The sequence below is a fragment of the Anastrepha obliqua genome, chromosome 1 (assembly GCF_027943255.1).
Source record: "Anastrepha obliqua isolate idAnaObli1 chromosome 1, idAnaObli1_1.0, whole genome shotgun sequence".
NCBI lineage: Eukaryota > Metazoa > Arthropoda > Insecta > Diptera > Tephritidae > Anastrepha > Anastrepha obliqua.
In genome coordinates, this window is record NC_072892.1 from 37,547,425 (window position 1) to 37,559,932 (window position 12,508).

Consider the following 12,508-nt stretch of genomic DNA (forward strand, 5'->3'; position numbering starts at 1 on the left):
TGTGTGAGGTTTGATTGAAATCGGTGCAGCCGTTCCTGAGTTATAACATTTTATGTGAGTAATGGTTTCCTCTCATACGAAATGCTTGTATGGGAAAAACAATAACAAATACACAGCCGCTCATGACCGTTTCTGGTGCACTGTTGTGGTTGTAAGTGTATTATGTTAATTTTAATTTGCTGTCGTTGGAATTCAGTTGACAGTTCTCTTATGTGCTTTGAGTTCTTTTATATCGTGCTCTCATTGCGAACAGACATACTTTTGGTGAGTGATAATCATGTGTTTGTTTTAACCACGTACACACATTGAACTTTGAATTAAATTTATTTTTATATATTTTCGTCCAAAATGACTTGAAATAATTTTCCATGTTTTGCTTTTACATTCAATTAGTAATATACTGTACTGAAATAATGCCACGTGCAAGACGCGCAAACATTGGCAGACGTTCACGTCAATCAAATGCTACGGCGTTAAATCGAAGATCACAAAGTGAAGAAGATCGTGTTCGACGAAATGGAGTGGAAACACAACGACACAGACGGAGAAATCAGTAGGTTAATAGTTAATACGTCAAATGGAACGCGCGGCTTTCAATTACGATGCCACCATTGATTACAGCATGCATGCCTACATTGTCCAAATGAATATAGAATGTATACATTGGAAAGCAATTAAATTTAGAAACGAAACGCCTGGTATGTGCTGTGCTGGTGGGAAAGTCAAATTGCCGGTGCTAGAACTTCCGCCAGAACCTTTGCATTCATTGGTTTTGGCAATTCACCAACGTCGAAGCATTTCCTCTTAAACATTAAAAAATACAACTCATGCTTTCAAATGACATCTTTTGGAGCTACAAATATTATAAGAGATGGATTTATGCCGACGTTTAAGGTTATTACTTCGTTTGGAATAAACAATATCATATTTAATTTATGTGCCGTCCCTGGGTTCGATGTTTTTAAAAACTCAGATCCATTATTTACATATTATATATTTCTCGAACTTTACAGATTCAAGGTCAAATATACCATAGAGCTGGGTCTTTGCTACCATTCCCAGATGGTGACCATCAATTTTTGCAAATATATTTCATTGGTAATGTAAACAGTAATTGTAGGCATGTGCTTATACTTACGTAATTAGCCCTTAAGATTTATTTAGTAAGCTTTCGTTGTAATTAGACCTTAAGACTTACTCGCTAAGCATTCGTTGTAATTAGACCTTAAGACTCGTTGATGGTAGCGTTTGGTACGATAGGCCATTTTGTAGAAATAAAGATTCATTCGGCTTATAGCGCAAGAAGAATAAGGTGCTGTTGTCATTTCTGACGGTTAATTATCATTACTATTATATCATAAGTGGGCGTCGAAGCCACTAAAGCTAACTCTGTGTGTTATATTTAAACATTTTTCTTTTGCGTCCTGAAATGGAAGACGAGGTGGTGAGTGCCGAAAAACATACACTCCTCCAATTAAAGGCCTGGTGTACGGCCGTTGGCATAAACGCAAACGGTGCAAAAGCGTCGCTCGCGGCAAGGCTGAGTCAGTTGTCAAAAGAAGCGCGCGGATTGTGCCCAGCAAGCGAATCAGTAGATCTGATTTATGAGGTCAGTGACAACGTTACCGGAAGAAACAACAAGTCGGACAGTGACGCAGACACCATAGCAGCACACGACGTAGCGGTAAACGTAATGGACAAAGTAGCGGACAAGGTGACGGTCAACGTAGAGGATACTGCAAAAAACGTAGCTGCCAATGCAGCGGTCAATGAAGCAGGGAATACAATGGCAAATTTAGTGGACAATAGTGCAGAAAAAAAGGCGTACTACAAGGTAGAGGACAACGGTGAGAAGGTACAGCAACGTATATGTAGCGGTACATTCGGGGACCGTTTAACGAGAAACCGCGACGCCAAAGAAAAAAACGGTATGTCGAACGGTACAGTAGAAGACGGCATACAAATTTCACTGCTGCAGAGAGAAATTGAGCTGCTGAAGTTACAATTGGAACGAGAGAAAACAATAAGCAAAGTAGCGACCGAAGACATTGCGTTTGAGACATTGAAAAACGTAATACCTGCGTACGATGGCGGCGACGGGTTCAAAGCCTGGCATAACCAGTTGCTGCATTTGCGCGAGGTAGTGCAAGTAAACGACGCTGTACTAGGAGTCGTCATTCACACCAAGTTAAAAGGTGCAGCCCTGTCGTGGTACAACGCAAAGCCTATGTTTCCTAAAAAGGTTGACGAATTGCTACGTGAGATGGAGTCAGTGTTCGGGGCAGGTGAGAGTAAGCTTGATCGCCGCAGAAAATTCGAGAAGAGAATGTGGTCATCCGAAGAAAGCTTCGCCAACTACTTCAACGATAAATGTTTGCTGGGCGGCGAACTGAACTTGGGTGATGAGGAACTCGCAGATTACCTCATAGAAGGCGTTCCTGATAGACAACTCCGCAATCAGGCCAGGTTACAAAACTTCACCACAGCCAACGACGTACTAAGGGCGTTCCGCTCTATAAGTCTACCAGAGCATACGGAACCAAAACAACGAACTGTCGAAAGGATGCGGTGTTACAACTGCAATTGCTCGGGTCACTATGCTAAAGATTGTCGGAAACCGAAGAGGGAAGCTGGTTCCTGCTTCGCTTGTGGACAGCTAGGCCATTACGCAGCGGAGTGCAAACAACACAAAAAAAACAAGAACACGTTTGTAAGTTATTTTAAATTATATGTATCAGCACATACTAATAGGTGCATGTTTATAGAATGTTTAGTCGACTCAGGAAGCCCAGTTAGCCTGATCAAGCAAGTCCTAGTACCAGCAGGAGCAAAATTAGAAGAAGTCAAAAATGTTTACTATGGGTTAAACAAGTCCCCTTTGAATATCAGTGGAAAAATGATATGTTTTATAGAAGTGTTAAATAAATGTGTTTCAGTTGAACTCTTGGTGGTTCCTAATGGGTCCATGGGTTGTCCAGTTTTGCTGGGTAGGGATTTCATCGAAGCAAGTGACGCAAAGTTGAAGATAGGAAATGTCGAGTTTATGGATAGAGTGGCAAATATAGAAGAAAATGTTGTGAGCAAAAGTAAAGTTGAGAAAATTTACAATGTTGAAAAAGTGAGTAATTTAATCTTAGCGAACGAAGGAGCGTGTGGAAAAGTTAACGAAGTCAGTGTAAGGAACGAAGATACAACTGACGACAATACCAACATAAGTGAAGTTTTGAGAGAAGTCATGGCAATAGACGTGTGTGGTGAAACGGATTTAGATCTCAAACTAGGTGAGCAGTTAAGCTATAATGAAAAAACCGGATTCCAAGCAATGTTTAGAAGGATTTACGTGAACTCAAAAAGTCTCGACGAACCCCTAGTTAGAAAGGAAATACGATTAGCGTTAGAAAGTGATAAGCCATTTTCGTGTCCTCCAAGAAGATTGTCGTACAGTGAGAAAGAAGAGTTACAAAAAATAATTGACGAATATTTAGCAAAAGGGTACATACGACCAAGCGAGTCTGAGTTTGTGTCACCTATAGTGCTGGTTAAAAAAAAGACTGGTGAACTTCGGTTGTGCGTCGACTACAGAAAGTTAAATAAGGTTACAGTTAAAGACAATTATCCAATGCCACTTATAGATGATTTACTAGACAGATTGGCAAACAAAAAGGTATTTACAAAGCTAGATCTAAAAAACGGGTTTTTTCATGTTTTTGTAGAAAAAGACTCAATTAAATATACTTCTTTCACAACTCCCTTGGGGCAGTACGAATTCCTGAGGATGCCGTTCGGACTGAAAAATGCGCCCGCAACATTTCAGAGATTTATTAACAAAATTTTCGCGGACATGATTCGAAGTGGAGAAGTTATAGTTTACTTAGACGATCTTATGATAGCGACGCAAAGTGTACAACAGCATTTAGAAATATTGGAAAAGGTTATGTCACGGATTGTTCAGAATAATTTAGAGCTACGACTAGACAAGTGCGAGTTCTTACAATCAAAGGTGTCGTATTTAGGGTATGTCATTACAGACAAAGGTATTCAAGCCGATGAAAAAGGACTTAAGGCGATAAATAACTTTTCTGTCCCAACAAAAGTTCAGGAAGTTCAAAGTTTTTTAGGCTTGTGCTCATACTTCCGAAGGTTTATAAAAGATTTTGCGACTATAGCCAAGCCTCTCCACGATCTTACCAAAAAAGATAAAAAGTTTCAGTTCATGGAAGCAGAAATAGAATCTTTTAACAGTCTTAAAGAAAAACTTATCGCATCCCCGCTGCTAGCGATCTATGATCCGAGTGATGCAACAGAGTTACATTGTGATGCAAGTACTTTAGGGTTCGGAGCAATATTGTTACAGAAAAAGAAAGACGGGAAATTTCATCCCGTGTTCTACTTCTCCAAACGAACGACCGATGCAGAATCCAAATACCACAGTTTCGAGCTAGAAACGCTAGCGATAGTGTATGCGTTAAAAAGGTTCAGGGTATACCTTCAAGGTATTAAATTTAAGGTAGTTACTGACTGCAACTCTCTTACTTTGGCACTCAACAAAAAAGATATGAATCCAAGAATAGCGAGGTGGGCATTAGAATTGCAAAATTATGATTACGAAGTTGAGCATAGGTCAGGAAAAAGAATGCAACATGTAGATGCACTAAGTAGAATAAACAACGTACTAGTAATTCATGCCAATACTTTCGAAGAAAACTTAATCGTATGCCAAAGTAGAGATGAACGGATTAGAAAAGTAAAAAAGGAATTAGAAGTTAAGGAAAGCAGTCAATATGAGATGAGAAATGGAGTAGTTTATAAAAAGAAGGACAATGACTTACTGTTTTACGTACCTGAGCCTATGGAACAACATGTTTTGTATAAATACCACGACGAAATGGGACACCTAGGTGTAGACAAAGTAATAGAAACCGTAGGGAAAAGTTATTGGTTTCCAAATATTAGGAAAAAGACGGCCGCTCACATTGAAAATTGTTTGAAGTGTATAGCGTTTTCAAATAAAGGCGGTAAAAAAGAGGGGCTTTTACATATGATACCTAAAGGAAACGTGCCGTTCGAAATGGTTCATATTGACCATTACGGACCAGTTCATAGCAAATGCACAAAGTACAAACATATACTAGTAATAATAGACGCGTTCACAAAGTTTGTTCGTCTCTATCCCGCGAAAACGACAGCTTCCAAGGAAGCCGTTACTGCCCTAAAAGATTATTTCAGAGCCTATAGTAGACCAAAATTCATAGTATCAGACCGAGGAACCTGCTTCACCTCAAAAGAGTTTGAAGAATTGTTAGAAGAAAGAGGTATAGAACACATAAAGGTTGCCACAAGCTCGCCCCAAGCAAACGGCCAGGTCGAAATCGTGAATAAAACCTTAGGACCTATGTTAGCAAAGATGGTGGATTCTGAGAAAGAGATTAGATGGGAGAAAGTATTAGAGTCAGCGGAATACGCAATGAACAATACAGTACATAGAGCAACCAAGGAACAACCTAGCGTACTTTTGTTTGGGGTTAGACAAAGAGGAAAGTTCGTAGATAGCGTAAAAGAAAATGTGGTAGAGCCAGCACAAAATTCAACTCCAGCGATAATAGAGAACGTCAGAAAACAGGCAGAATTAGAACAAATCAAAGCACAAAGTTACAACAAAACCTATTCAGATATGAAACGGCGAGAACCTCGCAAATTTAGCCTAAATGACTATGTTGTAGTCTCCAACACCAGTTCGCAGGTAGGAGCGTCAAGCAAGTTGATACCCAAATACAAGGGACCGTACAGAATAACTAAAATTTTAGAAAATGACCGTTACGTAGTTGAAGATGTAGAAGGTTTTCAGCAGACACAGATTCCGTATAAAGGTACTTGGTCGGTTACAAATCTAAAGCCTTGGTGTGGTTTTAAACAAAGTCTCGAAAAAAAATACTGAGAAGTAAACAGACTTTATTTGTGTAAACGAAACTTAGTAGAATCAGGAGATTCTATGTGTCAGGAAGGCCGAGTTGTAAACAGTAATTGTAGGCATGTGCTTATACTTACGTAATTAGCCCTTAAGATTTATTTAGTAAGCTTTCGTTGTAATTAGACCTTAAGACTTACTCGCTAAGCATTCGTTGTAATTAGACCTTAAGACTCGTTGATGGTAGCGTTTGGTACGATAGGCCATTTTGTAGAAATAAAGATTCATTCGGCTTATAGCGCAAGAAGAATAAGGTGCTGTTGTCATTTCTGACGGTTAATTATCATTACTATTATAGTAATGAGAATCGTGAATTAGATCAGCGCTGTGCAATTTCGACGAATACGAGAAGATCAATTGTGAATAAATTGCAAACAATATTCCATCAACACAATGAATTGGTGAAATTGTTCAAAGTGGCACACGATCTGATGCCCACCGATGGCCACAAAATCATAATAAAAGCCGATAAAACACCAATTGGGGAGCACGCCAGACGATTCAATGTATCAACGATTGATGAAGTAGCCATTGTTGTGGTTGGTGAACAGTTTCGGCCACGAGATATTGTTTTGTATCGTAGAAATGAGCAATTACAACGTATTTCAGAACTCCATCGCTGTTATGATGCATTGCAATTTTTTATCGAATTGCAAGTCATTTTGGACGAAAATATAATAAAAAATTGAATGCTCCAGAAGGAACTGGAAAAACATTTTTAACTTAAGTTATTTTAGCATAATTTATTTAGCGTAAAAAATTGAAATGGAAATTAAAGAATCAAAGTTTAATTACAAGTTTTTATCGGCTCTTTCACCTTGCCTGTATATAGGTGACCACCACAATCAAATTTAAAAAAAGTACAGAAAAGGCTATTGCGACATCTTTAGAAAGTATGTTGAATGAAAAAATCAACTAATTCAACTGTTTAAAAATTTTACGAGTTCTTTAAAGAAAACTTAATATGAAAAATTTCTTCCGATATAAAAAAACATTTTATATATGGTGGTGCGAAGCCCACTGGGTAATGCTAGTTATATTATATATAAAATAATTTCTTCGAAGCAAAAATAGTAGGAAAATTCCCCCAAAATGCATGTTTTTTTAAGCATTTTATTCAGCAAAGTTTTTTTTTTCATTTGTTTTTAATTCATATAGAAATTATGACAGTAATAAACAAACAAAATTTTCGTTTTTTGTATTCAGGTCACTGACGCCGATGCTATAATGCCCGCCAATTGAGAAGCCCCGCTGCGAACTTTCTGGAAGAACTGAGTGTACATCCACCATTTCAAATGATTAAAATAAAAAAAAAATTATTTGTATAACTTTAATGTATAAATAAACAGTATGCCAATTTTGAAAAAAATATATTGACTTCTGCATTTTAAATAATTTCAATGAAAACCAGGGCAAATATGGCCATTTACAGGTATCTGCCCCTTTATTTTATTACACTTTCGGTAATAGATGAATCAATTGTAAATAAAAGTTATATAATTATTATTTTTTTTTTTTTTGAATATATTAACTAAAAATGTTGGTATTCAAATAATTGCAGTTTATTATAAAAATAGTGCAAATAAGAAAAAAGTGCAGTTCCAACTTTTATATAGGGTGGGCCATGTAAAATTTGCTTTTTGAATCGGCTGTAAAAAAAAATTAATCAATATTTGTTCAAACTTTTTTTTTATTTTGAAGACTGAACAATGTCATTTATGAATGAAAAATAATATCGTTCAAATGACTGCCACGACTGCCTTTACAGAAGGCCATTCAATCAACCCAATTTTTAAGCACATTTTCGATTTTTTGGGCTCCAATTTCATGAATGGCAACTTCGATTTCGTGTTTTAAAGCATCAGTCGTCTCTGGATGGTTCGCATAGCGTTTGTCATTAACGGCTCCCCACAAAAAATAGTCCAACGGGCTTAAATCACAGCTCCGAGGCGGCCAATTGATATCGGAATTCAGAAACGGTAGCCAAAAGTTCGAGTGTAACTTTGGTAGTGTGACGAGTTGCACCGTCCTGTTGAAACCAAATGTCGTCCATGTCATTCTCTTCCATTTTTGGAAACAAAAACTCGTTGAGCATGTCACGGTAACGCTCGCCATTTACTGTAACCGCGAAAGAAGAAAAAGACTCACCACTTTGGAAATAGGTTTTCAATATTTCCCAATTTTGTTCAAGCGTATAGCGTCAGGCCTCCGGCGTGGCGGCCGCCGTAGCCGAATGGGTTGGTGCGTGATTACCATTCGGAATTCACAGAGAGGTCGTTGGTTCGAATCTCGGTGAAAACAAAATTAATAAAAACATTTTTCTAACAGCGGTCGCCCCTCGGCAGGCAATGGCAAACCTCCGAGTGTATTTCTGCCATGAAAAAGCTCCTCATAAAAATATCTGCCGTTCGGAGTCGGCTTGAAACTGTAGGTCCCTCCATTTGTGGAACAACATCAACACGCACACCACAAATACATAGGAGGAGGAGCTCGGCCAAACACCTAACAGAAGTGTACGCGCCAATTATTTATTTTTTTTGTATAGCGTCCCATTTCGTAAATGTCAAACCTTTAAGTAAATTATGAACATATTTGACATGTCATTCGTGTTACCATTCTCAAAAAAATAGGTGTGATATTTGGGATATTTTGACAATCTAGTTCGGCAACTCTTCTTTTCTTTGTGTTTGTTAAGAAAACAATTATTACAGAGGCTTTCTAGTCACTGCAACATTCTGGATTCAAACGGAAGGTCAGTCTACGTAATTTTACAATTTAAATTTGGCAAAACGCCTAGCCTGATTACAGAGCAAAATGGATGGCTGAAAGGTCTACAATCCACACGCCATTCACACAATTTTTATTTTGTTTTTGTCCTCAATTTGTTTTCCAAATATCTTTTAGACTCCCTAATTACTGCAGTATATTTCAAGCTGAAGTCCATGCCGGAACAAAAGCAGCTGAATTCGCATTGGAATTAACACCTCTTAATATTGGGACAAACATTTTCATTGATAGGCAAGCGGCTATTAAAGCAATTATGACTCCTTACTCGAAATGTGCTCAAAAATGCAGATCAGAAAAGGAGGAACTTTCCTGAGCAGCTCACTAATTACTGGATCCCAGGACACAAAGGAATAGAAGGAAAAGAGTATTCGCTTCGCCGAGATTGTGCACGATGGAAATATACCCAACGCACTCCTTTCTGAAAACAGAACTGAATGAGGAATTAGCTCTGGAATCGCAGTCAACATGGGAACACTCAACCCCGTAGAAAACAGTCAAAATTATGCTAAGAACTTGGAATACGAAAACTATAAGCTTTGTTTAAACACTCTCTAAAAAAGACTGCATAATATTGATTGGAGTACCAACGGGACACTATCTTACCCCACATCACGCAGCCAAATTGATATTAGTCCAGAGCGATGCGTGTAGCACATGCAACAAAGCAAATGATAGGGGTATTTTGGGATACCTTCTTTGCCACTGCCCTGCTCTTTGTATGACTCGACAAATCTGCCTAGGGTCAACATATTTTTCGTACTTGAAGGCCATTGCCGGCAAAAGGCTGAACGGTTTGTTAAAATTCGGGAAAATGTGCATTAAAAGTTACATAAATTAACAATTCGACTCCAACTACACAGCACTGGGAACTCAATGGACCTCAGAGGTGTAAGTGTGATCATTTTACAGATCAGCCAGCACTACTAAACCTAATCTAAGAAAACACATTACAAAGTAAAAAAAAATAATAATAATAAAAAAGTTTTTTTTATTATTACAGAAAAGATAAAACGCTTATCACTTTCAAACTAAATATCATCAGATCCACTATCGGTCGGTCCTATTTGCGGTCCTTCGTAAATTCAGTACTTCAAGAGTGGAACATCTGCAGTTACCCCCATAATATCAATGCCTTGGGAATATCAAGTCTATTTGGTAATTTTCATTTGGTTATAAACCACATAGAATTTACTTCCTAAATATTTAGTCCGATTGCGTATAATATTGCGTTTTTACTTTGAGAGATTCCTATTGATCATTAGGGCAGGGTATAGTCGGCGGAATTCGGTGGTTCTTAAAGAATCGATTCGCAGCTACATATTCTTCATCTTAGCTACTTATTATGGAAAAAAGCGTGACAACTTGTTCACAATTTCAGCAGAATCCTTTTGACTTCGAGCATTGAGTAAGTACAGGTCGGTCCATAAGTTCGTGCGTATTTTACCCATAATTTCACTTTTGTACGATTTTTGCATACCAAAAATTATTCGCGGAATATAACGGAACTGTTTATATTTTCTTTGATATATTGTGCATTCAACAAGTGATTTTAATCGTGGATAGAAGCACGTGTTGTTAAAAAATAAAATGGAATCTTCGAACGCGTATAAGAGGCATATTTTGTATTTTTTTTATAAAAGTGGTAAAAATGCAACTGCTGCTGCAGAAATAAACACTGCTCACGGAGAGGAAACCGTGAGTGTAAGGACTGCGCAAAAGTGGTTATCAAAATTCCGTAGTGGTAACTGCGACGTGGAGGATGCCCTGCGCGCTGGTCGTCCTGAAGTCTTTAACTCCGACGCCTTGCTCGAACTCGTGGAAGCTGAGCCAAATTTGACAGTCGATACGATAGCTCAGAGGTTAAATTTATGGCATGGAACAGTTCACAGGCACCCGGTCCAGTTGGGAAAGGTTTCAAAGCTGTGGAAATGGGTTCCACATAGACTTTCCGTCGCCAACCTTCAGCAGAGAGTGAATGTGTGTTCTCAGCTGCTGCAACGGCTTGAAAATGAAAGTTTTTTGAAACGTATCGTTACTGGTGATAAAAAATGGGTCCTTTACAATAATCCTGTTCGCAAACGCCAATGGTTAAATAAAGATGAAACACTGGACCCGACCCCTAGAGATGGCCGTCACCCCAAGAAGATAATCCTATCTATTTGGTGGGATATGGCCGGTATTGTTTATTATGAACTTCTGGAACCAAACCAGACGATAACTGCTGATTATTATTCCCATCAGCTATCAAACCTGAATGAGGCACTTAACAAAAAACAAGACCTCACATCGCAAGGCAAACATTAGGCAAGCTGAACGAGCTCGGATGGGAGCTCATGCCGCATCCACCATACTCTCCGGGTATTGAACCTTGTGATTATCTTCTTTTCCGTGGACTTCAATCTCATATGAGTAACAAGAACTACTCCTCAAAAGAAGCTATAGAAGGGGATATCGAAACGTATTTTGGTCCCAAGGACAAACATTTTTTTGAGCAGTGAATTAAAAATTTGCCTAAACATTGGGAAGACATTGTAAATAATGAAGAGAGTTATATTATTGATACTTTTAACTTTACTTTAAATACTTGAAATATGTTTTTTACAATATTAATTTTAAAACCACCTTTAAAAAAGGCACGAACTAATGGACTGACCTGATACTAACTCAATGAAGCGATAAAATATTATAGCCACCAGCTAGTACTGCCACTCACCATACAAAATAGTGTTTGTTCGAGATTGTGACTATGTTATTACTTACTCAATGCTTCAAGCCTTGTTTTCACTTGCACTGTAAACGCCAATTCCTCTCATTTCGTATTGGCAGCGAGTGCTGCAACCCCCTTTGTTTTTATTTTGAACTACAAACATTAAAAGATTTTCCGAATCTATCTTGATTACTATTTGAAGTGGAGCTGGGCTATGTTGTGATCACAATCGAAAATTCAAGCTGCCTCCGAAGCCAATTGCCATTATTGGGGGTAAAGCGCTTACAATGTCTTGCCGATTTGTGCCGCTTGGCTTGAACTATGACGCAAAAAGGCCGAGTTTCGCACTGATTGACAGATATTCTTATAATGTGGAGTAATTTTCTATCCTACAAACTTGTCATGACAATGAATCAGATCTACCCGAACTTAGAGGTTTAACCCATGGGTCAAATAAAGTCTGCTTTGACATCTGTAGAGCCATTTCCATTTAAGTTCGTAATTTTCAAAGCTCACAAATCTCCGCTATTTTTTTTCTGGACTTTATATGCAGGTAGATACCTATAAAATTAGACTTTCAGCTATTAGTCCATAGATGTTGCTAGGAGTATTTTTATACATTCCCAAATGTCTTGTCTTTTTCGTCTGTCATCTGTCAACAATATTCAGTTCATTGTTTGTTACGTTTCATACAACAATGCATTTTTGTCGCTCTTAAAAATGTCGAATTTCATTCCTTCAAACTACGATTTGCGGACATCTTTGATTTTCTGTTATCAATTGAAGAAAAACGCTTCTCAAATGCTTATATGTAGAAGCTTATGGTGGACATGCTCTAAGTAGAGCACAGTGCTTCAGGTGGTTTGAAAAATTCCAAACTGGTGATTTTAGCGTGGAGAACGAGGACCGTGGCCGGTCATCGAAAAAGTTTGAGTACGCCGAATTGCAAGCATTGTTGGATTAAGATGATGGTGAAACTCAAGAAATGATGGCAGAGCAGTTAGGAGTGACCCAAAGAACCATTTCCAAACTTTGAAAGACATGGGCTT